The sequence below is a fragment of the Bufo gargarizans genome, chromosome 11, assembly GCF_014858855.1.
Source record: "Bufo gargarizans isolate SCDJY-AF-19 chromosome 11, ASM1485885v1, whole genome shotgun sequence".
NCBI classification, from domain to species: Eukaryota; Metazoa; Chordata; class Amphibia; order Anura; family Bufonidae; genus Bufo; species Bufo gargarizans.
This window is the reverse complement of record NC_058090.1, coordinates 43,579,963-43,606,410: the sequence shown is the minus strand read 5'-3', so window position 1 is coordinate 43,606,410 and position 26,448 is coordinate 43,579,963. Positions and strand designations below refer to the sequence as shown.

The window sequence follows — 26,448 nt, the reverse complement described above, 5'->3', positions numbered from 1 at the left end:
TAGGGCAAATGACTGATTATTTTTGCAATGTACTGAACAGTGAAGACGCTCTTGGCTCACTGCTGCTGCCCTTACTGCCTCCCTCTTATATTTTGCTAAAAAAAAAAAAGGTTTGCCCTGTCTGGCTGACATTGGTACACTGTCGGAGGTGACACTTTTTGTAATTTAGTGCACATAGTACTTTGATAGTTGTAACTTTATTTGTTCGACTACCAAAATATTTTGTAAAATGTTGTTTACCTGACATTTTTGGCTTTTTATTGATATATTTTTTAACATTTTTTTTCCTTTAGTTTTTTTGGGGGGAAAAACTTATTTTAATCCATAGCTCTTTATTCTTTGAATATGCAAACTGAGACCAAAAGAAATTATTAAAAGGAGGTCCCTATTTTGTGTCAGTTATTTTAATATAAAATATATAATTTCACATGAACAGGTAGATAATAGGGATGGTTTCAGTTGGTGTGTTTTTTTATTTTATTTAGGGTACTTTCACACTAGCGTTATTCTTTTCCGGCACTGAGTTCCGTCACAGGGGCTCTATACCGGAAAAGAACTGATCAGTTTTATCCCCATGCATTCTGAATGGAGAGCAATCCGTTCAGGAGGCATCAGGATGTCTTCAGTTCAGTCATTTTGACTAATCAGGCATAAGATAAAACCGTAGCATGCTACAGTTTTATCTCCGGCGAAAAAAACTGAAGACTTGCCTGAACGCCGGAATCCGGCATTTTTCCCCATAGGAATGTATTAGTGCCGGATCCGGCATTCAAAATACCGGAGTGCCGGATCCGTCCTTCCGGTCTGCGCATGCACAGACCAGTAAAAATATGAAAAAAGATACAAGACGGATCCGCCTGTCTGCATGACAAGCGGAGAGACTGATCCGTCCTTGCAATGCATTTGTGAGTCTGTGCCCCAGAAACTGAAGTCTACGGCAGCTAGGGGCTGGTGTAAACTTCATCTATAACGGAAGCTCAGTTTCCGTATGTCCGTATTGCCATTTAGCAAAAAAATAGAACATGTCCTATTATTGTCCGCATTATGGACAAGGATAGGACTGTCCTATTAGGGGCCAGATGTTCAGTTCCGCAAAATTACATACGGTCGTGTGCATGAGGCCTTAAATTTATATATTTATACATTTCTGGGCTTATTCTTATTTATTGAAAAAGTAGAGCTTTAGATTTTTTTTTTTACTTTGCATTGTTTTGTTGATACACAGTTTAATATGCCACTGCAGCATCAGAGTCTAAACAGTCTCAGGGGCCAATCCGTGCAATGTACAGCATGCCAATAGTCAGGCGTGAATAGACAGCCAGCACTCAGATCCATCATACTTGTCATGTAGACATAGTACAAGATCTTGAAACTGAAGCAGCACTGACCCATATTTCCCCCATGGCCAGACAGAACCTGAAAAAAACAGACTGGATAATTTATGCATTCAGTGATTGCAGTTTCCATCAGATTTTCATACATGATCTAGTCTTTACATTTCAAAGAATTGTGCCATGAGAAAATGACTTATTGTTTGAGTCAAGATTTTATTTTAAGCATATCTTTTAAGTATTTTGTCCTTGTCACTATCTATATTTTAAGAAAAAAAATCTTCACTATGGCACTAAGGGCTCTTTCACACCTGCGTTCTTTTCTTCCGGCATAGAGTTCCGTCGTCGGGGCTCTATGCCGGAAGAATCCTGATCAGTTTTATCCTAATGCATTCTGAATGGAGTGAAATCCGTTCAGGATGCATCAGGATGTCTTCAGTTCCGGAACGGAACGTTTTTTTGCCGGAGAAAATACCGCAGCATGCTGCGCTTTTTGCTCCGGCCAAAAAACTGAAGACTTGCCGCAAGGCCGGATCCGGAATGAATGCCCATTGAAAGGCATTGATCCAGATCCGGCCTTAAGCTAAACGTCGTTTCGGCGCATTGCCGGATACAACGTTTAGCTTTTTTAGAGTGGTTACCATGGCTGCCGGGACGCTAAAGTCCTGGCAGCCATGGTAAAGTGTAGCGGGGAGCGGGGGAGCAGCATACTTACCGTCCGTGCGGCTCCCGGGGCGCTCCAGAGTGACGTCAGGACGCCCCAGGCGCATGGATGACGTGATCACATGGCACGTCATCCATGCGCATGGGGCGCTCTGACGTCATTCTGGAGCGCCCCGGGAGCCGCACGGACTGTAAGTATACCGCTCCCCCGCTCCCTGCTCCTACTATGGCAACCAGGACTTTAATAGCGTCCTGGGTGCCATAGTAACACTGAAAGCATTTTGAAGACGGATCCGTCTTCAAATGCTTTCAGTACACTTGCGTTTTTCCGGATCCGGCGTGTACCTCCGGCAAGTGGAGTACACGCCGGATCCGGACAACGCAAGTGTGAAAGAGGCCTTAGGCTTCATTCACATCTGTGTGAGTTTGTTAAACATAGCGGAGAGGAAAGTCCTGCATGCAGGATAGTTCTCCCGAACAGAAACCTAACGAATCCTATTATAGTCAATGGGATCTGTTAGGCTCCATTGCTGTCAGTTATCTACCGAATCTTGGAGTTTCATTATTTTTGTTCTTCTGCTCCTATAAGGCCTCTTTCACACGGGCGTCCCGGATTTGCTCCGGATGCGTCGCATGTGCATTGCGGGTAACCCGCGCAAGTGCGCCCCAAATTTCAGTCCGTTTTGACTGCGATTGCATTGCGTTGTTCACTTTTTATCGCGCGGGTGCAATGCACTTTGCACGCGCATGATAAAAAACTGAATGTGGTACCCAGACCCGAACCCGGACTTCTTCACTCAAGTTCGGGTTTGGGTTAGGTGTTCTGTAGATTTTATTATTTTCCCTTATAACATGGTTATAATGGAAAATAATGAGCCAACCCAAAAACAAAACCAATAACCCCAAAGAAAAGTGGGAGACACACATTTAAAATATATGTAATTTATTGAGACATGATCACATAACAAACAATATATGAAACATAAGGCACAAGTGTACAGGAGGGGGGGAGACCTCATGTAAGGAGGTCAGATACAACCTCTCTCCCAAATGCCCAACTGGCAGGGAAAGAAAATTAGTGGGTGACTTTAAACTTGAATGTATGGGTAGTATTTGTTTTGGCTCTGAGGCTACTCTGCTCAGGGCTTCATTGCACAGTGCACTTTATATGAGTTAATAATTTTTATGAACATCATATCTTAGCATATCTTAACATCCTCCTGGTCTGGTCATGTGACGCGGTGGGTGTGCCTCGCCTTGCTCTGTAAGCTGGGTGGCGCGTCTTTATGATGTCATCCCTGCAACACTGGGCGGATGCGCTAATCAGCTGCCAGCTGTGGACCACACCATTTAAGGACGAACTCAGTTTGTTACTTTACCTCCTGACGAAGCCTCTCCAGGTGTTGCAGCCTTTGGTCACACGCTCTGGGTCCAGCATATCATGGGTAATGCATGTTTTGTTGTTTTGCTCAGTTAGTTGTTACATTTCTTTTTATATCTCTATTACCACCTGCACTTGGCACACTTGCCTCTGTCTGTATTGTACAGTTCAATGGCTATGTGCATATCTTATGCGGCCATCCCAGGTCTTTGGGTGGGCTAGTTTGCCTTGTGCCATTTGTACATTTTTTCATTTATCTTTCAGTGCATGCAACATACATACCAGTACATGTTACTTTGAGTGAACCTACAGTTCTCACAATGTTCATGCTGATGTATACCTAGGGCTGTGACATCTTTTTCCCTGCCAGTTGGGTGTTTGGGAGAGAGGTTGTATCTGACCTCCTTACATGAGGTCTCCCCCCATCCTGTACACTTGTGCCTTATGTTTCATATATTGTTTGTTATGTGATCATGTCTCAATAAATTACATATATTTTATGTGTGTCTCCCACCTTTTCTTTGGGGTTATTGGTTTTGTTTTTGGGTTGGCTCAGTATATTATACTAGACCCCAGTGTTATCTACACATTATATGTGAGTTTTTTCTTATAGGTTGGTATAATGGAAAATAATACCATTCTTAATACAGAATGCTTAGTAAAATGTGGATTGTGAAAGTAGCCTTAGTCTCATAATATGCTGACATTTTGCTGTTCTGTAGAAGTCACTTCTCACTATTTATTTATTGCACTTACATAGCGCTACTATGTTCCGCAGCGCTTTACAGACTTTAGCATCAAACTGGTGCTCACAATCTAAGGTCCCTATCAGTATGTCTTTGGAGTGTGGGGGGAAACCCACGCAAACACGGGGAGAACATACAAACTCCATGCAGATGTTGCCCTTGGTCGGATTCGAACCTAGGACCTCAGCGCTGCAAGGCACCAGTGCTGACCACTGGGCCGCCGTGCTGCCCTCACTATCATCACAATGACAGATAATGCCTAATATGTGGATATCACATGACCCACCATTCATAGTAGGGGATAGTCATAGCTTATATACTCAAGTCAACGAACATCTCCAGACTACACAATCATTTGATCCAGGAGACGGCTGCAATTCACATCTTCAAATGCCGTTTACCAGCAGATCAGGCAAGATGGCTGTTCCCTGAATCGTGTATCAGTAACAGAATAAAAAAAAGCTACAATCAGAAATGAAAAATAGATAGAAAAAAGGATATGAATCAGTATCTGGTTTTAACTAGTTAAAAAATAAATAAAGGTGACGCATTCCCTTTAAATCTTGTGGGATCATCAAAAAAAATTGATCCGGACTGAAATAAGTGGTTGCTTTTCAGCATGTTTTTTTTTAAATAGAAAAGAATGACCATTTATGATTGCAATGATAACCAGATGACCTGGTGAATGAAACCAAATGTTCATAGCATTATAAACATGTGGGCACCACTCAGGCTGTTAAACAGTGACTATCACTTTTTTCCCAAAAATCAATGATGTTTAGGGTGATCGCTCCTCCCTCCCCGCTAATGCCCAGAAGACCCTTTGTGTTGAGTGTAGCATGTAATCTGCGCTCAAACAGTATCTTGGGAGAAGAATGAAAGCGAATGTTGTAAGCGGATAGCCTGACGCCTCTAATGCTTCAGGTGTTGGCTGCACATTGCCAACTGTATCAGCAATTTAATCTTCACTTACCCTGGGTGACCTACTTATACAAATATTGACAGGCAAATACTGAGCTTATGTACTTTACGCAGTGCTTGACCACTGAGCCTAAAAATTTACGCTTTTGTGGCTATAATGCTCTTACAAATATAGAGTGAAAAAAGATACCTAAAAACGTAGCTCTTTATCCTGCTGTTTAAAGAGGACCTGTCGCCAAATAGGAGCCCCGAAATGTGCAGCGCCAGATAGGTTAACCAAGAATGAAGGGTACCTAATCATAACAGTATACCATGGTCAGTAAAGGATGCCACACAGGTCTCTATGTACAGTATGTCAATTCTTTTGGTTTGGTGGCAGGTCCTTTTGAACAAAAAGATGTCAAATTAAAGAGGACTTGTAACCTCTACTGACTTGTCTGATTTGGTAACTACTTGCATCCCTGTTGTAATAACAATTCTGGAACATCTATGTTGTGCCATTGCTTTATTATTTCAAGCTAAAAGTCTCCAATGAAGGTCCAGATGGGTGTTACCAGTTGTAGATGTGTTTCTGCAGAGCCTGACAATGGTAGCACTGATTGGATAGTGTCAGACTGTGCAGAGACACACCTCGAATTTGTAGAACCCATCCGGACCTTCATTGCAGACTGCTAGTAAGTCATTCATAACTTTTGGCAGGAATAATAAAGGAATGGTACAGCATAGGGTAATAAGAATAGATTACCAGAAATTTTGTTACAAGGGGGATGCAAGTAGCTGGTAAGTCATACATGTCAGGAGAGGTTACATCTCCTCTTTAAAACACATCATTGCCCAGTTAGGGTGTATTCACACCTACCAGTAGGGTAGCAAAACAATATTACTGTTTTACCACGTATTTACTTTCCTTTTTTGGATGAAGTTTTTAAAGGTGAAAGTATGTCTTTTACTTGTAAAAATAAACCCTCTATATGTGGACTTTAAGACATTCTAAGTTAGGCTAGAGCGCATAGAGCATAAAGATCCTATCATATCCAAATACCAATACATATTCTTATTGTGTTGCTGTCTTGCTTTCTTAACATACATTTATAGGAAATGTTCATATAACTCTGGTTATGGGACCTGTCTTCTGCTGTCATCCTCCTGCCAGGCCTGGTAGCTGGGTCCACTCTGCCTCCTTTCTCAGGCTCCAGCCTGCTCATCAGCCATGTGCCTTCTCCAGTGCCTGTAGGATGCACATGCTCCTTCAAGCTCTTATAGTGTACTAATCTTCGACAGCAAATGGTTGGCAACCTGTTGCTGTTTTAGGCTCCTTTCTCAGAAAGAAGGTGCCTGAGCAATATGCTTACTAGTTCTTTTCTAAGGTGCTGTTTTGTTGTCTGCCCATGTACTGACCTTTGCCATTTTTCCTGACTCTGACCCTTTGCTACCTGACCTGTGCCTGATTTATGTTCTCACCCTGTGCTGCCTGCCCCGTTTCTGTTACGCATATTTGCACAAACGCTATCTGCCTTGACCTAGACCTGTTACTGACTATGGCTTTTGTCTTTTCCTTCAGTGCTATGCACCTGTGTCTCTTGGCCCCGTGGGTCAGCAGCCAAAACACGGAGACTGCTCCAAGAGGTACTGTGGCAGTCCGGTGCTTATCTTGCAGTAAAGACCAGATCCTTGTATAGGGGTTAAAGAGGATGACTCTCTTAGGTGTAGCCTTAAGTCAAATCCATTGACACAGTGGGTCCACACACACTGCCCATAATGTCTGATCAGTGAGTCTGATTTGGGGAGCAGGTTGTCTTGTAATTAAGATTTATGTAGCTTGATCATGCTAGTAATACACTAGTAATATATTATGCCCATCTGTTTCAAGCTGGTCCATCGTGGCAAATCATATATTAACAGCTACAAATCACTACCACTGTAGCTGTTAATTTACATTTTATTTTTAGCAACCATTTAGTGTCTTCTTATTGGAAATCACTGCAAGAAAGCAATTTTCATGATTTAGGTCTTAATTTTAGCTGACTATGAACGACTGCAGTCATTTTGCCATATTACATTTGTTATTATTTTTGATTCATTTTACCTTTATTGAATTATTAGAAGCAAGGTAAAATACCAGTGATGGGTTGAATGATTGGACAGGGGACGTGTCAATGGGAGGAGGATAGTCATGTTTCTTCATTGTTTAAAACAATGGATCAGTTCGGCTAATTTCACGCTGCGGTTAGTGGTCCTGGTAGGCTGTGGCAGAAAAGAGCTTACAGGAGGTCTCTGTTTTTCGTCCGGCTGAATCCCAGCATATTTGCTGGGTACAGCTGGATCTCCGCCAGACCCCATTATCATCAATGAGACCAGCGGGCATTGTGGTAATATCCGGGAATGCCAGATCCAGAGAGATTCAGTAGGCTATTCTCTGCCGGGACAGCCTGCCAGAACTAACGGCAGCAGTGGGAAAGAAGCCTTAAACTAGTATGGATGCTATGTTATGCAATTAGCTTAACTGATCCTCTATTACTTTCAATTGATTTTTTTTTGCATGATTGCAACTCAAAGGGCCACATCAGTTTTTTTTTTTTGCTAGATGGAAAAGCGCAGACATCTGCGCTTTCCCATCAAGTAAAAAGTAAACTGACAGAAATGCTAAATTAAGAAACAAGTGCACTGTTTGTGTATTTAGGCCAGGTTCACAGAGTGTAAATCTGTAGTCTGTTCTGGCAGAGGAACAAACTACTGAAGTTACTGTATCCAGCATAGCCGGATACCACCGGATTCTCATTCACTATAATGGGATCAGGCGGGTTTCCACCATAAATGTCAGCTTTCTGCCCAAAAAATTCCACTGCATGCTGTGCTGAATATGGTAACTCTGGTAGTGTGTTCCTCTGCTGAGAATCAGGTACTCATGTACTCGGCCAGAAACCGCACGTGACCTCCTGAATTCAACTGCTGTGGTCCACACCTCACCTCCTAAGCCCCTGCTCCATGTCTTAATCAGAGACAACTGGAGGAGGCGGACAGAAAATGGCAGCTGTTGAGGGCCACCACATAGGGACAGCTTTTGGGGCAATATGTCATGCTGTACTGTGGTATTTGGATCTGCTGAGGCAGTATATTGTGCTGCACTGTGGTATAGGGTTCTGCTGGGATGGCATTTCGCACTATGGTATTGCTGACCCTACTTGTGTTGCCAAACCTTTTGTCAATTTTGACCCCCCCCCCCCCCCCTACAACATGGAACCACTTTTAGTTTTTTTTCCAGGGCCACTTTAAGTTCCTAGTCTGCCCCTAGTGGTGTGAGAGCTCTGTTCAAGTTGAATTAGCAGTACTCCCATCTGCATGGGCTGCATCGCCCTTGTATGGCATAGTTTTTGATTTTGTCTTGACAGCCATTAGAATTTTTTTGAATAGATACCATGTACAGCTTGCCACATTGGAGTCTACATGAAAATTAGTGTTTTTTCACTTGAACATCCCCTATCTGTATAGTCCTTTAGCTACGTAACTCAAGACAAAGCCAACACAGGGACAGCTTGCTTCAACATTTTGAAAACCCTGCCTGGTTTCACCAAAATCCCTTTATTTCAGATGTCATTTATAGAAATAATACGGAAAACGTGCTTAGAATTATTGTGAAAAAATTGTGCATCTGAGCCTATCCTCCTCCTCCTCCTCCTCCCTCCATGGCTTCTCTGCTGCAGCATTATTCTGAGTTGGTCGTCATTCAGCCCCAGGCAGCAGTCCTGCCTGCTCCTGTTTTCCAGATACATTTCAATGCACCAAATCCATAATCGCCCTATAGTTTAAGAGCACATCTATCAGGCATTCAGCAGAAACGAGAAAAAACTGCAGTAAATTAATCTGGAGTACATTTCTATATTCCTATAAAAAAAAAAAATAATAATAATATCAAGTAAAATATTTATTACCGCACATTCACCTGTAATATAGATATGACAGCCTTATACTATAGCCAATGATCACTGCCATATTTTGGGTGACTGGGTTCATGAGTTGGACCTTTCTATTACACAGTTACAGTATCCAGTAAATCAGTGTCTCATTTCAGCATAACCCAGGTAGTATGAATAATAAAGGATGGGGAAATGAACATAAGAAAATTATATTTCTCTCTCTCTTTTTTTATTTTAATCCATTCCTAGTTTTGACTTCAAAATTGCAACAAAACGTCATGTGTGAAACCACCCTCAATGTCAATAATAGGGTTCGAAGTGCAATAGATACAGAATATCTGATAATGGACAAAGGACAGCAGAGTGTTGTTATAATCACACTTTAATGATTTATTTTTTTATTAATAAATAATAATAATAATAAAGTTCTATATTTTAGTGGCCTGTTAGAGACATACTGGGTTAACTATAGTGGCATATAGTTATAAAGCGTAAGCTGCATCTTTGCTTGTGTGTCAGAAAATCATATCTTTGCCAGCCAAGAACGTAGATTTCTGCTATAATGTTTGCCAATTTATGACATAAATTATAGTAAACCTGTGGAATCCCATGCCACCTCCTTCTGGCTCAGAACCCCACTATATTTTCAAAACTGGTGCACATGCCCTGACATTGAGTCCTAAACGTTTTGCAGAAAATAAATTGTGTGCTAAAATTTCCGACATTTTTCATAATAAATCCTCGTCACTCCAATAAAAATGCCTTTTCATGTCCGTGTCTGCGGACAAAAATAGTACATGCTCTATTTTTTGCAGGGCTGTGGAACGGAAGTGCGGATGCGGACAGCACACTGTGTTTTAGAGAATGCTCAGCCTCTAGGTGTAATGACAACGCCCCCGTTGCTCCTAGAGGCTCATTTGCATATATTAAGACATCATTTTTCTCAGCAGTGCGGTCACATATGAACATGGGACCAACACAGATGCCTTCAGCTGCCAAGTGCACATGTAACAGGTCAGCCGGTGTCATAGGGACAAATCTGCTGACAGATGGCCATATACAGCGCTTACATTGCCCTGTAGTGCACCTATACATGAATGTAATGGCACCTTTGTCTTTTGTCTTTACACTTGCAGAAGCTGGAAAAAACGAACTTTGATTGATATGCAAATGACCCCTCGCAAGTGCCCAGGGGCGGCGTTCACTGTGTTGGAGCCCAGGCTGCTCTGCCTTCTTTCATTGTTCCCCCGCCCCAGCCTCTGCATATGCCCACCCTCCTATTCCCTTGCATCATCCTTCGGTCTGGCTGAGATCCCGCGACCGTGCACTGCCTCGCCGGGCCGGAGCATGCTCACTGCAATGCCCATTGTGGGCATTGCATCGCTTTAACTACTGCGCATGCGCCGGCAAATGCCACATTGCCGCTGGTTTTGCGCCGTTTGCCGGAGCATGTGCAGTAGTTAAAGCGATGCCGTGCCAACAATGGGCATCGCAATGCGCATGCTCTGGCCCGGCGAGGCAGTGCGCAGGCGCGGGATCTCGGCTGGACCTTAGGATGACGCAAGGGAATAGGAGGGTGGGTATATGCAGAGGCTGGGGCGGGGGAACAATGAAAAAAGGCAGGGCAGCCTGGGCACCAACACAGTGAACGCCGCCCCTGGGCACTTGCGAGGGCTCATTTGCATATCAATCAAAGTTCGTTTTTTCCAGCTTCTGCAAGTGTAAAGACAAAGACAAAGGTTCCATTACATTCATGTATAGGTGCGCTACAGGCCAATGTAAGCGCTGTATAGGGCCATATGGAGGGGACAGGCTCCCTTTAACTGTTTTACTCTAGGCTAAATATATTGGTGTTTCTGAACATATTTACAGAGACTCTGCAGGCAAGGATAGGGAAACTCCAGACTACGGGAAGGTGAGGAAAAGGTAATATTTTCCTAATAAGAAGTATTATAAAATGTTATGTATTCACATGTGTTACTGATTCATGCAAAATTATGCTAGCTTTAAAATGCCTGAAAAAATGGAAGTTATTGCTGTGATTCTAAAACAAGCAATTTTTATTTAATGTTATAAATTGCTACTTTATACTTTAATGAGTTTCTTCCAAGCTGCAAAAACTAACTTCATAAACTTTCTAAGATATGATTGTAATGAGAATAGATAAGGTTAGCTGACGGCAGTGTGTAAACATATTCCGCTCCTGTTGCTTGGATACCTATGCGAGGTGGATGTGTACAATTGCAGATTCATGACTTGCTTAGGAAAGGTCTGGCCATCAACCAAATATGATTTGGCAGGTGGAAGCTTTTATATTTATCTATGGACCATGGCAGAAATTAGATCCTTAAATCTGCACATGACAAATTTTCCTGTTTGACAGGTTTTGTGGTAAACAGAGAATATCTTGCCCTTTTTTGCATGTTGTCTTTATATATATATATATATATATATACACACTCACCTAAAAAAATGATTAGGAACACCATACTGATACGGTGTTGGACCCCCTTTTGCCTTCAGAACTGCCTTAATTCTACTTGGCATTGATTCAACAAGGTAATGATGGCATTCTTTAGAAATGTTGGCCCATATTGATAGGATAGCATCTTGCAGTTGATGGAGATTTGAGGGATGCACATCCAGGGCATGAAGCTCCCGTTCCACCACATCCCAAAGATGCTCTATTGGGTTGAGATCTGGTGACTTGGGGGCCATTTTAGTACAGTGAACTCATTGTCATGTTCAAGAAACCAATTTGAAATGATTCGAGCTTTGTGACATGGTGCATTATACTGCTGGAAGTAGCCATCAGAGGATGGATACATGGTGGTCATGACGGGATGGACATGGTCAGAAACAATGCTCAGGTAGCCCGTGGCATTTAAACGATGGCCAATTGGCACTAAGGGGCCTAAAGTGTGCCCAGAAAACATCCCCCACACCATTACACCACCACCACCAGCCTGCACAGTGGTAACAAGGCATGATGGATACATGTTCTCATTCTGTTTACGCCAAATTCGGACTCTACCATTTGAATGTCTCAACAGAAATTGAGACTCATCAGACCAGGCAACCATTTTCCAGCCTTCAACAGTCCAATTTTGGTGCGCTCGTGCAAATTGTAGCCTCTTTTTCCTATTTGTAGTGGAGATAAGTGGTACCTGGTGGGGTCTTCTGCTGTTGTAGCCCATCCGCCTCAAGGTTGTGCGTGTTGTGGCTTCACAAATGCTTTGCTGCATACCTCGGTTGTAACGAGTGGTTATTTCAGTCAACGTTGCTCTTCTATCAGCTTGAATCAGTCGGCCCATTCTCCTCTGACCTCTAGCATCAACAAGGCATTTTCGCCCACAGGACTGCCGCATACTGGATGTTTTTCACTTTTCACACCATTCTTTGTAAACCCTAGAAATGGTTGTGCGTGAAAATCCCAGTAACTGAGCAGATTGTGAAATACTCAGACCGGCCCGTCTGGCACCAACAACCATGCCACGCTCAAAATTGCTTAAATCACCTTTCTTTCCCATTCTGACATTCAGTTTGGAGTTCAGGAGATTGTCTTGACCAGGACCACAACCCTACATGCATTGAAGCAACTGCCATGTGATTGGTTGACTAGATAATCGCATTAATGAGAAATAGAACAGGTGTTCCTAATAATTGTTTAGGTGAGTGTATATTACTTAATATATTTCTATTTCAATTTTTAGTGCTTAAAAATGGATTTCCTTATGAAACGTGACATTTATAAAATTTTGGTATATCCAACTAGCAGCTAAAGTTTGATAATTTTGCTGGTTAGATTGATATTGGGATTTTTCTATCTTGTCACAGAGGCCATTTTTGCAAAAGTGACAACAGGAAGTGCAGCCATGTTGGTTGTCTTCTTTGAATTAGTTTCTGACTATTTCTCTAAGCATCATTTGTTCATAACAAAGTAACCGTTTCTGACAAGCTTATGAAAAAGTGACAATCAATGAAGATTACACTTGCTAACTGTTACGCTGGTGGCTTGTGTCCGCTGCACCACTCTCACTGCCTCTGTGTGAATTGATTCTAGTTTGCTTTATATCTCCTTTCTGTCCTTTGGCACTGCAGAGGTTAACTTCCTTTGCTGTGTTCTGTTGCAGTATGGCTGTGTCTAATTTCTAATTCACTTGCCTATTTAAACCTCAGTTTCTCCCCCTTGCCTGAGCAATCTTGTTTCATGTTCTGTATCTGCCAGGACCTACACGCTGTTGCCTGTAGTTGTTGTCTGTGTGCCGACTTCTGTCTGTCTGCTGTTTGTCTGTATTCTATTCCAGTTTGTATGTGTTCCAGTGATCTTCTTTTCTTGTCTGCTTGCACTCTGTGTCTTCCTGTGTCCTGTGCCTTGCTTGGTTCTGTCCTGGTGCCTTTCACTGGCGGTGGATCAGCAGCCGACCACTTTGCCGTTGGTACAGTGGTTCCACAACCAATGTTCGTAACACCAATCAATGGAAAAAGCAAAAACTACGAGGACCATAAGTACTACATTTTGGTGATCACCGTAATTTCTTATTTGATCCCATTGACAATTTAACATTTTGGTGGAACTCTGGATACCCTTTGTGTCAGTTTTTATTTACTACATTTACTTAATTGAGCACTAGACTGCCACCTATATTGTAGCTAATTACTCCCTCGTCGATCCCAGTATTGCACAGCACTTTACAGCATAAGTAACCATATAAACTCATTTCATCTGCAGAACCACATGACGCTCAAAAGATTCTTTTTGCAGCTCTTGACTATCCGATCCAATGAGTCAGTTCTGGATTCCTTTCAATTGTGGAACAAAATTATAGTTCTTCATAGGCAGGATTGTGTGAACAAGAGGTATATAGGGTGTGGACAAATAGTGCTATTGTACCCCCCTTTAGCAGTTCTGCTGGTCATATAAGGGGTATGTGATGTGTGGACATTTTGCGGTTCAAGAGCCTTTTAGGGAGTTGTCCCCAGTCAATGCTCATTTGGTTACTAGTCTACGGTAGGCTCCATCAAAGATAAACAAATGCTTCATTCAAAAGGGGTATCCTCTTAGCAGAGGCATAGCTAAAGGCTCATGGGCCATGGTGCAAGAGTTTGGCTTGGTCCCCCCTTCCCTCAGTGCTTTATGGCCAAGGACAGGGAAGCACATAGCCTTTTTGCTGCCTGAGACAATGCCCCCCATGCCAAATTCCCTCCAGCCAGAGGTGTGACTTGACCAGCTTGCACTGTCTATAATACCGGTGTCTTCTTATGTGGCACAAGGGTCTTTGGGCCCCTCAGGATTTTGGGCCCAGTAGTGACTGCTACCTCTGCACCCCCTATAGCTATGCCCGTGCCTCTTAGCCTCTTTCACACATCCGTGTCTGTGATGCCTTCCATGACAAGACAGTCAGTGTTTCATCTGTGAAGATGTCTGTGAAAGGTTCATTGTTGGTCCGTGTGTCCTTTTTTGCCTTTCATGTGTGAAAAATGGATTTCCAGAGAATCTCCTACCAATGGTCAATAATAGTCCTACCAATGGTCATTGAAAACCACTTCTATTAGTGGTTTTCATGGACCAATAGACTTTAGTGGACGTGTTTGGTCCACATCATGACCAAAGTAGTGCCTGTCTCCATTATTTTTCCACTTAATTAGTGCAAAAACAGGAATTAATGAATGAGCACGTTAAGGATATATGTGCTGCTCATCGAGAACAGGGACAGCGCACATCCGCGATTTACTGACGGGTGAAAGAGGCCTTAATCAATCTGGGGCTTCTTCGAAAGGAATGAAGTGAGATGGTATCTATTAAGGATACGACTTTTGAATCAACCATTTGGTTAGTTCTGGATTCCTGGCACTGTCCTTGAACACAACACATTTTTATTTGTCTTCTGCAAAGCTAATCCGTGACTGCAGAGACTGGCAGCGGATGAGATACTTGTGTAAGTGGCTGCTGATTGACGGCTCACATGTAAGTTTCTGCTAACAAAGTAGACAGTAGTGCAGGGCCAAGAGATAAGTGTTTTTTTATGGGCACTGTGGCTGGCACATTTGTATGGGGAGAATTCTTGCTATCAAATTCTTGGCTGTGAATAATTGCCAGGGAGAACTGCAAGAGGCAGGGGAGGCAGGGCACGGTCACACTTTGCATTTTGCTGTGTTTTTCTGCAGTGTTCATATGTGACATGTACATCAGACTTTTAAAAGAATCTTACATTGTGCTTGCTTCGGCTGCACATATACTACAATTGGAAATATACAGAGAAGATTAGAATGGCCCCTGTAAGAACTGCAAATTTCTAACAAAAAAAAATTTGTGTTAAAAAATTGTATCTCATGTTTTTTCTATGTATACCTTCCCTACGGTTGGGAAACAACTTGGTAAAAAGAGACTAAGGAGGACATTTATTAAGACCGGAATCGTACATTATGATGCTGTGAGTTCAGGTCAAAGGAGCAGTTTTTGATTTGGAGAAATGCGTCCATCACGTGTTTCCCGCACCGAACACGCTAGTGGCCTAAGAGTGCCTTCACACATGGCAGATTATGCTGCAGAAATTTTGGGACTGAAAATTAGTTCCATTTTTCTGAATAGGTTTGTATTCCAGCTATCCGTTCCTAAAGGGGTTTCTAGCAGGAAAAATAATTTTCAAAAGGCTCAAAGTAGGTTAACCCCTCCAGAACCAGACAATTTTGGAAATTACATTTTCTTTTATTCATTTTTTCTCTTTGAGAATAGTTGTATATAATATATTGCAAAACAATGTAAAATAACTTGTAATGTGAAAATAAAAAAATAAAAACAATTCCACCATTTTATGGGTGGTTTTTTTCATGGCATTCACTGTGTAGTAAAAATGACATGACAACTTTATTGTGTGGGTCAGCCAAATTTATACTTTTTTTAAAATTGTTTTACCACTTTAAGGGCATTTTTTTTGGAAGGTGATCTGTAGTTTTTATTTGTTTTATTTTGGAGTACATTGCATTTTTGAGCATTTTTATTACAATTTTTGGGGATGTAAAATAAGGAAAAAACAGCATATCTGGCCGTGGGATTCTTTTTTTACAGCCTGCCCCCTCTATCTAACTGATAAGATGCTACAGTTGCTAATAACCGTGGCATTTGAGAGATTAAGCAGCCAAGATCATATATATTTCCATACCAGTAGGGTGTTAGATGTATAACACAGCCAGCACCCATTGTGTATGAAGTCGTCTCAGTTCATGAGCCCACTCCATACACTTCCTACTCGCAGATATTGTACAGTTACATTGTTTCCCACAAAGGGTTTAAAAAAATAAGGCTAAGGCAGGTCTCTGCTTCAGCCACTGATTAGCTGAGCAGGTATTTCCTGTGTGTCGAGATAAACCCTGGAAGACCAGTAGGGATGCAGTAACTGTATGAATGGGAGAACGAGTGCGGCTGGTGATTGGTGAGGTATCATCTATTTTATTTTATTTTGAACCCACTCTGAGCACTTTAAGAACTGTCTTTTCCCTGCTGGACAACCTCTTTGACACTCAGAACTCACCAGTCAAAACCGATGATATTTTATAGCAAGTAAAAAAAAATATATATATCAGGTACCCTTCAATCAGTTCAGTTACAGAGGTCATTTTTATTTTGAAAAGATGTTATTATAACACAGATGAAATAGGGAAACTTACAACATTTATTTGTGGTTTTACATAGGTGTAATGCCTTTTGGACAAATATTTGAGATTTTCTGTTAACCATGGACAGCTCCTTCAGTTCAGTACATTGACTAACACATACTGTATGTTCACTTTAAAAAACATGAACATTTGTTTAGTATCCTTAATGTGTGCTCGGAAGAAATAAAACACTGTATTTGCAAATCTACACATATATATTGCTGGGGGAAAGTATTTGCCCCCTCTTACAGATTTATTTAGTTTTTGCACATTTGTCACACTTAAATGTTTCAGATTATCAAACACAATTGAATATCAGACAAATATAACCTGAGTAAACAAAAAAAGCTATTTTTAAATGATAATTTAATTTATGAAGGGAAAAAAGCTATCCCAAAGAACCTGACCCTATGTTAAAAAATTATTTTAATTATTGCCCCCTCCATGAATTAACTGTGATTAACGATAGTTTTTGGGTCCACTAGCCACACCCAGGCCTGATGACTGCCAGACCTGAAGAATCAAGAAATCACTTAAATAGAACCCGTCTGACAGCATGAAGTAGGCTAAAAGATCTCAAAAGGCAACACGCTATGACCCGATCTGAAGAAATTCAAGAACAGACGAGAAAGAAAGTCATTGGCATCTATCAGTCTGAAAAAGGTTACAAAGCCATTTATAAGGCTTTAGGACTCCAGTGAACCACAGTGGAGCTTTTTGGAAGGTGTAAAATTAACACAGTATTTCAGAAAAAGAATATCATACCAAAAGTCAAACAAGGTGCTGGTAGTGTGATGGTCAGGGGCTGCCTTGCTGCTTCAGGACCTGGACCACTTGCTGTAATTGATGGAACCATGAATTCTGCTCTCCACCAGAAAATCCTGGAGAAGGAGAAAGTACGGCCATCAGTTTGTGACCTTAAGCTCCAGTGTACTTGGGTTCTGCCGCAGGACAATGATCGGAAGCACACAAACAAGTCCACCTTCGAATGGGTGATAAAAAAAACTAAATGAAGGTTTTGGAGTGGCCTAGTCGAAGTCTGGACTTAAATCCGATTGAGATGCTGTGGCATGACCTTAAACAGGCCTTTCATGCTCAAACATCCTCCAATGAGGCTGAATAAAAACAGTTCGGCAAAGAAGAGTGGGCCAAAATTCCTCTACAGAGATGTGAAAGACTCATTGCCAGTTATCGCAAACACTTGATTGCAGTTGTTGCTGCCAAGGGTGGCACAGCCAGTTATTAGGTTTAGGGGGCCATTACTTTTTTCACATAGGGCCAGGTTGGTTTGGATAGCTTTTTTCCCTTCATAAATGAAATCATAATTTAAAAATGGATTAAAATGTTTTTTATACTGATCATCATGGATGTCCAGACCATTTATGATTTTAGATTATTTGATTCCAATATGTACCTATATATTTCTGCACTTTCATCTGCCTATCTGTAATACATTTACCTAGCGGAGCGGTAGCAGTGCCCTAATGTCACAGCCACCCCACCCCTCTTTGTGTACCATGGCACAATGCACATGGTTGCTTGACTAAATCACAGTAGAAAGCACGTCCGCACTTGTCAGTAGGTATCAGGTATGATAGTGCATACGCTACTAATGTTTAATTCAAAACTGACCGACTATCCTACCCCAAAATTCTATTAGAACGAACCTCTGCTTTCACCTTTTCTAGCCACAACCCTGACCCTGCTTATAACTGAGGAGCTGGATCTGTCTGTGAAGTCTTAACCCTGCAAGTTTTCTACAAGACCTTTCCATTAAATTGTTGGGTGCGAATATTCAAATTGTGAATTTTAATCACAAATATCGCCACTTCGAGAATTTACGAAGATTTTGAATATAGTGCTATATATTCGTATTTGCGAATATTCTAGATTTTTTTTATCTGAACCCATGATCCCTCCCTGCTTATTAGGCTACTTTCACACTAGCGTTCGTCGGTCCGCTCGTGAGCTCCGTTTGAAGGGGCTCACGAGCGGACCCGAACGCAGCCGTCCAGCCCTGATGCAGTCTGAATGGAGCGGATCCGCTCAGACTGCATCAGTCTGGCGGCGTTCAGCCTCCGCTCCGCTCGCCTCCGCACGGACAGGCGGACAGCTGAACGCTGCTTGCAGTGTTCGGGTGTCCGCCTGGCCGTGCGGATCCGTCCAGACTTACAATGTAAGTCAATGGGGACGGATCCGTTTGAAGATGCCACAATATGGCTCAATCTTCAGGCGGATCCGTCCCCCATTGACTTTACATTGAAAGTCTGGACGGATCCGTACGAGGCTATTTTCACACTTAGCTTTTATATGCTAAAATAATGCACACGGATCCGTTCTGAACAGAGCCTCCGTCTGCATTATTATGATCGGATCCGTTCTGAACGGATCCGATCGAACGCTAGTGTGAAAGTAGCCTTACTTGTGGGCCAATGAGAAGGCTGCAATGTCTTTGTTAGAGCTTAGCAACATCCCTAGCAACCAATAGGAAAGTTGCCTACCCCTTACTATATAAGAACCTCCCAGCAGCCCTTTTCTGCAGTATTTTGCAGATCTGAGAGAGAGCAGTGTCATTGCTGTGCTCTGTGCTTTGCTGTGTCATTACATCAGACGGTTAGTTAGCTCATATATTATATATAATACAGATAGTTAGTGGAGATAGTCAGTGTAGGTCAGATCGTGGTATAGTGTTCTGCTGTCCATACATACACGCTACAGACATAGTGCTGTGATGTCACAAGTCCACAACAATACTTAGTGCACTAATCAGTAATATGTAGTCAGACCTGCTAAAATGTGAAGTTGCACGTATTGCGCCAAAATGTGCGCATCATTAATTGCCTATTTGCGCAATCGCGAATATATTGGAGCCCTCTATCTGCATATAAAGCTATTGTAATGTTCTGCCGTGCCAACCATTTTTCTCCAGTCTCTAGTAGCTTGAAAAATGTAGCATAAGTGACCCACGCCTGTATTGCGAGCACAATACGCGCTTATTACATTAGTAATCAAGAAAATAACCGCAAATTGTCGAATTCGCTAATTTATGCCGAATATTCGCCCAAATATTGGCGAAATATCGCAAATTCAAATATTGCCCTGGCGCTCATCACTATTCCTTTACTGCCAGCAATAAATCTCTCCTTTAACTCAGTCCATGCTCTTTCTTTATATACTCTGCTTGTCCTGGACCTAACAGAGTACCAAGACTCTAAAAAAAAAAAAAAGTTTTGGGGAAGGAGAGTACTATAATTAAAATGTGCTGCCCAGTCCAGTTCTTTCTTTAAATATCTGAGAACCAGGTTAATTACATGATGCATCCATTGTACTGAAAACCACCACTGAATGTCCAATAATGCATTTACAGCTCAAGCAATACGGAATGTCATGCATGCTTCTTCTTGTTCCTTTTAAATGCTCAGGAAGAGCCAACTAAGAAAGACAATTAACACTTTATTTAAAGTGCAAATAATATCACTTTAGGTGCCATCTCCATCTGAGAAACAGGGTATTCCCATTTTCAGTGTTAAACACGGTTAGGACACCTACAGAGCTATATAACGGACATGATTTTCATGTGACTAAACACTCTCTTTCTCCAGTAAACATTTCTTGTAATTCTTATCAAGCTTTTTTTTTTTTATATTTCCATTTTCCTTAAAATATTTTATGACAAATCTGGGCTCGTGAAAGGAGTTGTCCTATCACCACAATTTATCCTCCATCCTCATTCCCCGGCTGCAGACCACCACTGATCACGAGAACCGTGGCCTGTGTTTCACCTTTTTGAATGGAGGAGCAGATATCCATGCATGTCCACTGCTCCGTTCAACTCTATAAGACTGCTGGAGATGGCTGAGTACAAGTGCTCCACTATCTCTAGCAGTCCCATAGCGCTGAATGGAGCAGTAGCAGACGTGTGTATGCCGCCCTATTAAAATCGGGCAACGCAGGCCCCGCGTTCTCATGATCAGTTGGACCCCTGCAGATCAGATTATACACTGCATGCTCTCCATTCATTTCTTTGGGAGTTGGGAAAATTGCCAAGCAAGCGTGCTCAGCTGTTTTCGGATGTTCCATAGCAGTGAATGGAGGGTGGACTGCGTAAGCGCAGCCACCTATTCATTCATTGCTATTGTATTGCCAGAAATAGGCGAGTTGGTGCTTGGCTATTTTCCGAACTCTCATAGCTGTGAACAGAGGCATGTATATCTACTCTCTGTTCAATTCAAGGGACCTGTTCTGGAGAAAGACTGGGATCCCTTCAAAAAATTTATTAGAAGTAGGTCATTGGTATTAAAATTACCCTCCAAAAAATATTAATAATTGGGCTTTATATTTTTATTATTCTTTAATACATGTTTTGTCTTTTTGTGTTGCTCTTTTTTTTATTTTTCGGTGTTGCCAAAGCTAACCCGTCAAAAAGTCACTCACTGTCCATTTGACAGATCCAGTTTTTTTTCCTAACAAGCCGTATATTTTCTTTAGTCCTTCTTTCAGATGGTTCCAAACATATCCTGTACAAGCATGTGTAGACAACCGCAGCCTTACAATGTGGTGCCCACTCTGTATTATGTATCTCACTAGTTGGAATGATCACAAGCTTTCTCACAAATGAGTTTTTAGCACATTAAGTTCCACTGGTCTAGACGACAGTACAATGTGTCATTGGATCCAATAGTGGCTAAAAGACAGTAATCAAAGAGTAGCCATAAATAGGTCATATTCAAAATGGTCTAATGTTATAAGTCAAGCACCCCAGGGCCTTTACTGGGACCATTATTGTTTAAAGGGAATCTGTTAGCTCTAAAACACCTCCCAAACTAGAGTAGATGTGATGTATAGTGTAAGTGATGGCAATGACGGTCATGTAATTTATATCTTTATACTCACTTGCATTCTGACGCTGTGCTCTCACAAACCAACAGTAAAATGCATTGAGAGGACTCCTCCTTGAGTCCATTATATGTTAGAGCTCAGGAGTCCTCTCCAGTGTATTTTACTGCTGTCGGAGCACAGCATCGGAATGCGAGTGAGTATGAAGATAAAAATTACATAACCGGACTCTGCATCACTTACGCTATATACCGCTTACTCTAGTTTTGGGGTGTTTTAGAGCGGACAGATTCCCTTTAACCTGTTTGGAAATGATGCAGAAGTGGAACTTGCACTAATACAAATTTTTCTGTACTTGAAGATGAGAAAATACAGTCCCTACAAAGTGGCCCAGATAACCTGACCTAATGGGCAGCAAAATGGTAGCTGAGGTTTAATGATAATACGCTGCTTTACAGTATAACATGCTTGGATCAGGGATGAGTCTTCAATGGAAAAGGATCTGGGTGTAATTGTGGATAAGAAACTAAATGATAGCATGCAATGCCAGTCTGCTGCATCAAAAGCCAACAAGATACCGTCCTGTATCAGAAAGGAATGACTTCTAGAGAGAAAAGTATTATTTTAACACTTTACAAACCAATGGTGAGTTTTGGGCACCATTTCTATTTTATGGCGAATTAGGTCATTAAAAAGTGTCTCTCTCTGGATCCCTTTGGGTCTCTAAATATAAAATGGTTGAATTTGATGGACTTAGGTCTTTTTTCAAACCACTATTTATGTAACAAGCTGTCACAACTGCATGTAAGCAAGCATAATTATTAATGGACAAAAAAGTATGATATATTGTCTAAATTTATTGTTCGATCCTAAACTCTTTAGCTTTAACCCTAAAACCTTTAATGATACCTGACCCATGGAGGCACGGACATCTATTGTCCTCCTCATTTACTTTAAATGAAAATTATAATGAACTAAACAATATTTCTAATATTGCTCACTTTTTGCCAATGGTTTCACTTAAAGGGATTGTCCCACGAATAATATTCTACAATTTTTAAAACCAGCACCTGGAACGGAATCATTTTGTAATTGCATGTAATTAAAACATTTGCATAGTCTCTGAGTTATTCAATACAATCTATCTGTATAGCACCACCTGCTGTTCTTTATTTCTTATTTCTTTGACCCCCTTACTGAGGTGGCCGCACATGCTCAGTTTCATCCTTCAACTTCTTCCTGAGCTGTGATAGGGAGAGCTGAGACACGCCCCCTGAGCTGTGATAGGGAGAGCTGAGACACGCCCCCTTATCTGCAGGAGAAAAGACACTCCCCTTCAGCTTGATATAAATCTACCAGAGCAATGAATGGGGAGATCTCTGGACCCATGTGAGGTACACGGCTGGTTCTAGCTTTGTTAGAAATAGATTGTCATGTACTGTATGATGTCTGATTTTCAGTTTTTACATTCGTCATGGGATAACCCCTTTAAACTGGCTTGAAACAAATTGAAAAAAATCCCTACACAGACATGAGTGATACTTTTAGCATCTCTTATTACATTCTGAATATAGTTGTTAATATTTCCATTGTGTCACTAAAGCAAACTATGATGCTTTTATTCTGCTAGAAATAATTGACATATTGGGGATACTGCAGATGCCTTAGACACATTAAACATTTTAGAAAGTCTGTGGTCTGATGACAGCTAATCTGGAAGTTCTGACACTAACATGACTGTAAAGCTGAACATTCAATTTAGCTTTCTATTAATGAAGCAAAAGTGAAAAAAAAAAGTCACGTTGCCTAAAATATCTTAATTCTAGGTTACTAAAGCACCTCTGCTCATTTGTTCTGGGAGTAAATTAAGAGGCTGATGGTAAAAATATAGACTTAGAAGATCAACACTTCAGACACTTGATTTTCTGCATATTCTTTTAAAGTCCTCTTTTTATTATGTAAATGTTCAGATTTTTCTGATTTTACAATGAGGCCATCCAGCACACATGGGAGAAAACCCAGTTATTCTTTTAGAAATGGAATTGATAGTCTACTTAGGTATCATCAAACACCTTTTAATCACAATGTTCCCACTTATCAAGTTCTAACTAATTGGGACACTACACACAAAAATTCCAAATTCGCAGTCATACTTTAAACTCATATAGGTCATGTGTGGTTTTTTTTTTACTTTGAATAAAAAATATCTATACATTTAAGTATTGGTGCCCTTTTGTGTATTATTTTAATAACTGGAGATGAGCAAATTTCTTGAAATTAGTGTCAGGCGCAATCCTAACGAATCAGTCCAAAAATTTGATTCAGGTCCAAATTGATTCTATGAAACAGCATGCCACATGGCGGCTATGGCGCCCACAGCGCTTGAGAGCGGGCACCATCGTTAAAGTGGTCATTCAGGAAAGGGTTAAACTGGAATGTTGCAAGTATTTTTTCCCCCCCCCCATGATTAACAGACAGTCACAATTAAATGTTGCTCCCCTTCTATGAACACACTGCACATTAGTATTGACATGTTATTTTAACACAGTAAAATGTTTTGAATGAAACCGTTATTGATAAAGTAAAATGCTCGGACCTCGTAATTATAAACAGTAACAGAATTACAACAGTTTTTTTCAGTAATTAGCAGACACAGCACAACGTCCCCTTGTATGAACACACTGTATACTGGTATTAACAATTTACAATGATATAGTGACTCAGTAAAATCAGTTGAAATAAACTGGTATATTGATTCACTAAAATACGTTAAATTAAACTGATATATTGATGCAGGTTGGCCAGATCACACAGGTTGTAGTGTATCATAGTATAGACAGGGAGGAAAGCACACAGAAGGCAGTCAAAGGGTTGAGGGGGATAATCATATACTGTAGTTTGTATGTAAATATAGAGAGGAGAATGCCCATGTCAGACTAGACTCCCAAGGGAGCCTGTGTTGCTAATAAATTGAGCCAGGCAGCCAGCCCCTTCAGACATTTAGTTGTTACATGACGCTGACAATGTGTCACAGCTTGCCTGCAACTTCTGAACTTCCAAGACCAAGTGACCCCTGCTGCAGTCGGGTGAGCTGTGCACTTTAAAACCACTGCTTATGCATTTTTTTGCTATTAGATAGCCCCTTTAGCAACATATTTTTGTGTGGACACAATTAAGTTATAGTATTAATGGCTGACTATATGAAGAGCATGTTGTCACGATTCCCTGTATTGTGGCCTGGTTAGATCTGGTATGTTCCTGAAATACAATTTTCTAAAACACTTTTACTGGAATCTTTGTCACTTTTTATGCTTCTGTTCAGTGAAGTGTCCCAGTTTATGAACTTCCATTGGGAAATATTCATCATGTTTAAGTGCGTCTGACTAAAGCTGGATTTTATACCAATGCTCCTTAAGCAGCTTTGCCCAAAAAAAAGGAGATTTTAGAATTCAGAGAAGCCCTTTTTTTCTATGCTTTACAGTAAAAGGAGAAAATAAAATGTCATTATCTTAATTACAGTGGTTATTATTAACTCTTCTGTGCCTATACTATTGCAGCTTGGAATTTTCTTTAAAACATACAGTTGAATACAGTATTTATTATATGCAATGCACAGTCAGGTCCATAAATATTCGGACATCGACACAATTCTAACATTTTTGGCTCTATACACCACCACAATGGATTTGAAATGAAACAAACTAGATGTGCTTTAACTGCAGACTGACAGCTTTAATTTGAGGGTATTTACATCCAAATCAGGTGAACGGTGTAGGAATTACAACAGTTTGCATATGTGCCTCCCACTTGTTAAGGGACCAAAAGTAATGGGACAATTGGCTTCTCAGCTGTTCCATGGCCAGGTGTGTGTTATTCCCTCATTATCCCAATTACAATGAGCAGATAAAAGGTCCAGAGTTAATTTCAAGTCTGCTATTTGCATCTCAAGTTGAGATCCAAAGAGCTGTCACTATCAGTGAAGCAAGCCATCATTAGGCTGAAAAAACAAAACAAACCCATCAGAGAGATAGCAAAAACATTAGGCGTGGCCAGAACAACTGTTTGGAACATTCTTAAAAAGAAGGAACGCACCGGTGAGCTCAGCAACACCAAAAGACCTGGAAGACCATGGAAAACAACTGTGGTGGATGACTGAAGAATTCTTTCCCTGGTGAAGAAAACACCCTTCACAACAGTTGGCCAGATCATGAACACTCTCCAGGAGGTAGGTGTATGTGTGTCAAAGTCAACAATCAAGAGAAGACTTCACCAGAGTGAATACAGAGGGTTCACCACAAGATGTAAACCATTGGTGAGCCTCAAAAACAGGAGGGCCAGATTAGAGTTTGCCAAACGACATCTAAAAAAGCCTTCACAGTTCTGGAACAACATCCTATGGACAGATGAGACCAAGATCAACTTGTGCCAAAGTGATGGGAAGAGAAGAGTATGGAGAAGGAAAGGAACTGCTCATGATCCTAAGCATACCACCTCATCAGTGAAGCATGGTGGTGGTAGTGTCATGGCGTGGGCATGTATGGCTGCCAATGAAACTGGTTTTCTTGTATTTATTGATGATGTGACTGCTGACAAAAGCAGCAGGATGAATTCTGAAGTGTTTGAGGCAATATTATCTGTTCATAATTAGCCAAATGCTTCAGAACTCATTGGACGGCGCTTCACAGTACAGATGGACAATGACCCAAGGCATACTGCAAAAGCAACCAAAGAGTTTTTTAAGGGAAAGAAGTGGAATGTTAAGCAAGGCCAAAGTCAATCACCTGACCTGAATCCGATTAAGCATGTATTTCACTTGATGAAGACAAAACTGAAGGGAAAATGCTCCAAGAACAAGCAGGAACTGAAGACAGTTGCAGTAGAGGCCTGGCAGAGCATCACCAGGGATGAAACCCAGCGTCTGGTGATGTCTATGCCTTCCAGACTTCAGGCTGTAATTGACTGTAAAGGATTTGCAACCAAGTATTAAAAAGTGAAAGTTT

General features: G+C 41.2%; 1 protein-coding gene and 1 pseudogene across 2 annotated transcripts in view; both read left to right on the top strand.

Moving 5' to 3' along the window:
• RGS6 (regulator of G protein signaling 6) overlaps nucleotides 1-26,448 on the top strand; it is a 437,580-nt gene that overhangs the window by 174,352 nt on the left and 236,780 nt on the right. The gene's annotated exons all lie outside the window — the stretch shown is intronic.
• Nucleotides 15,172-15,271, top strand: LOC122922256 (annotated as a pseudogene).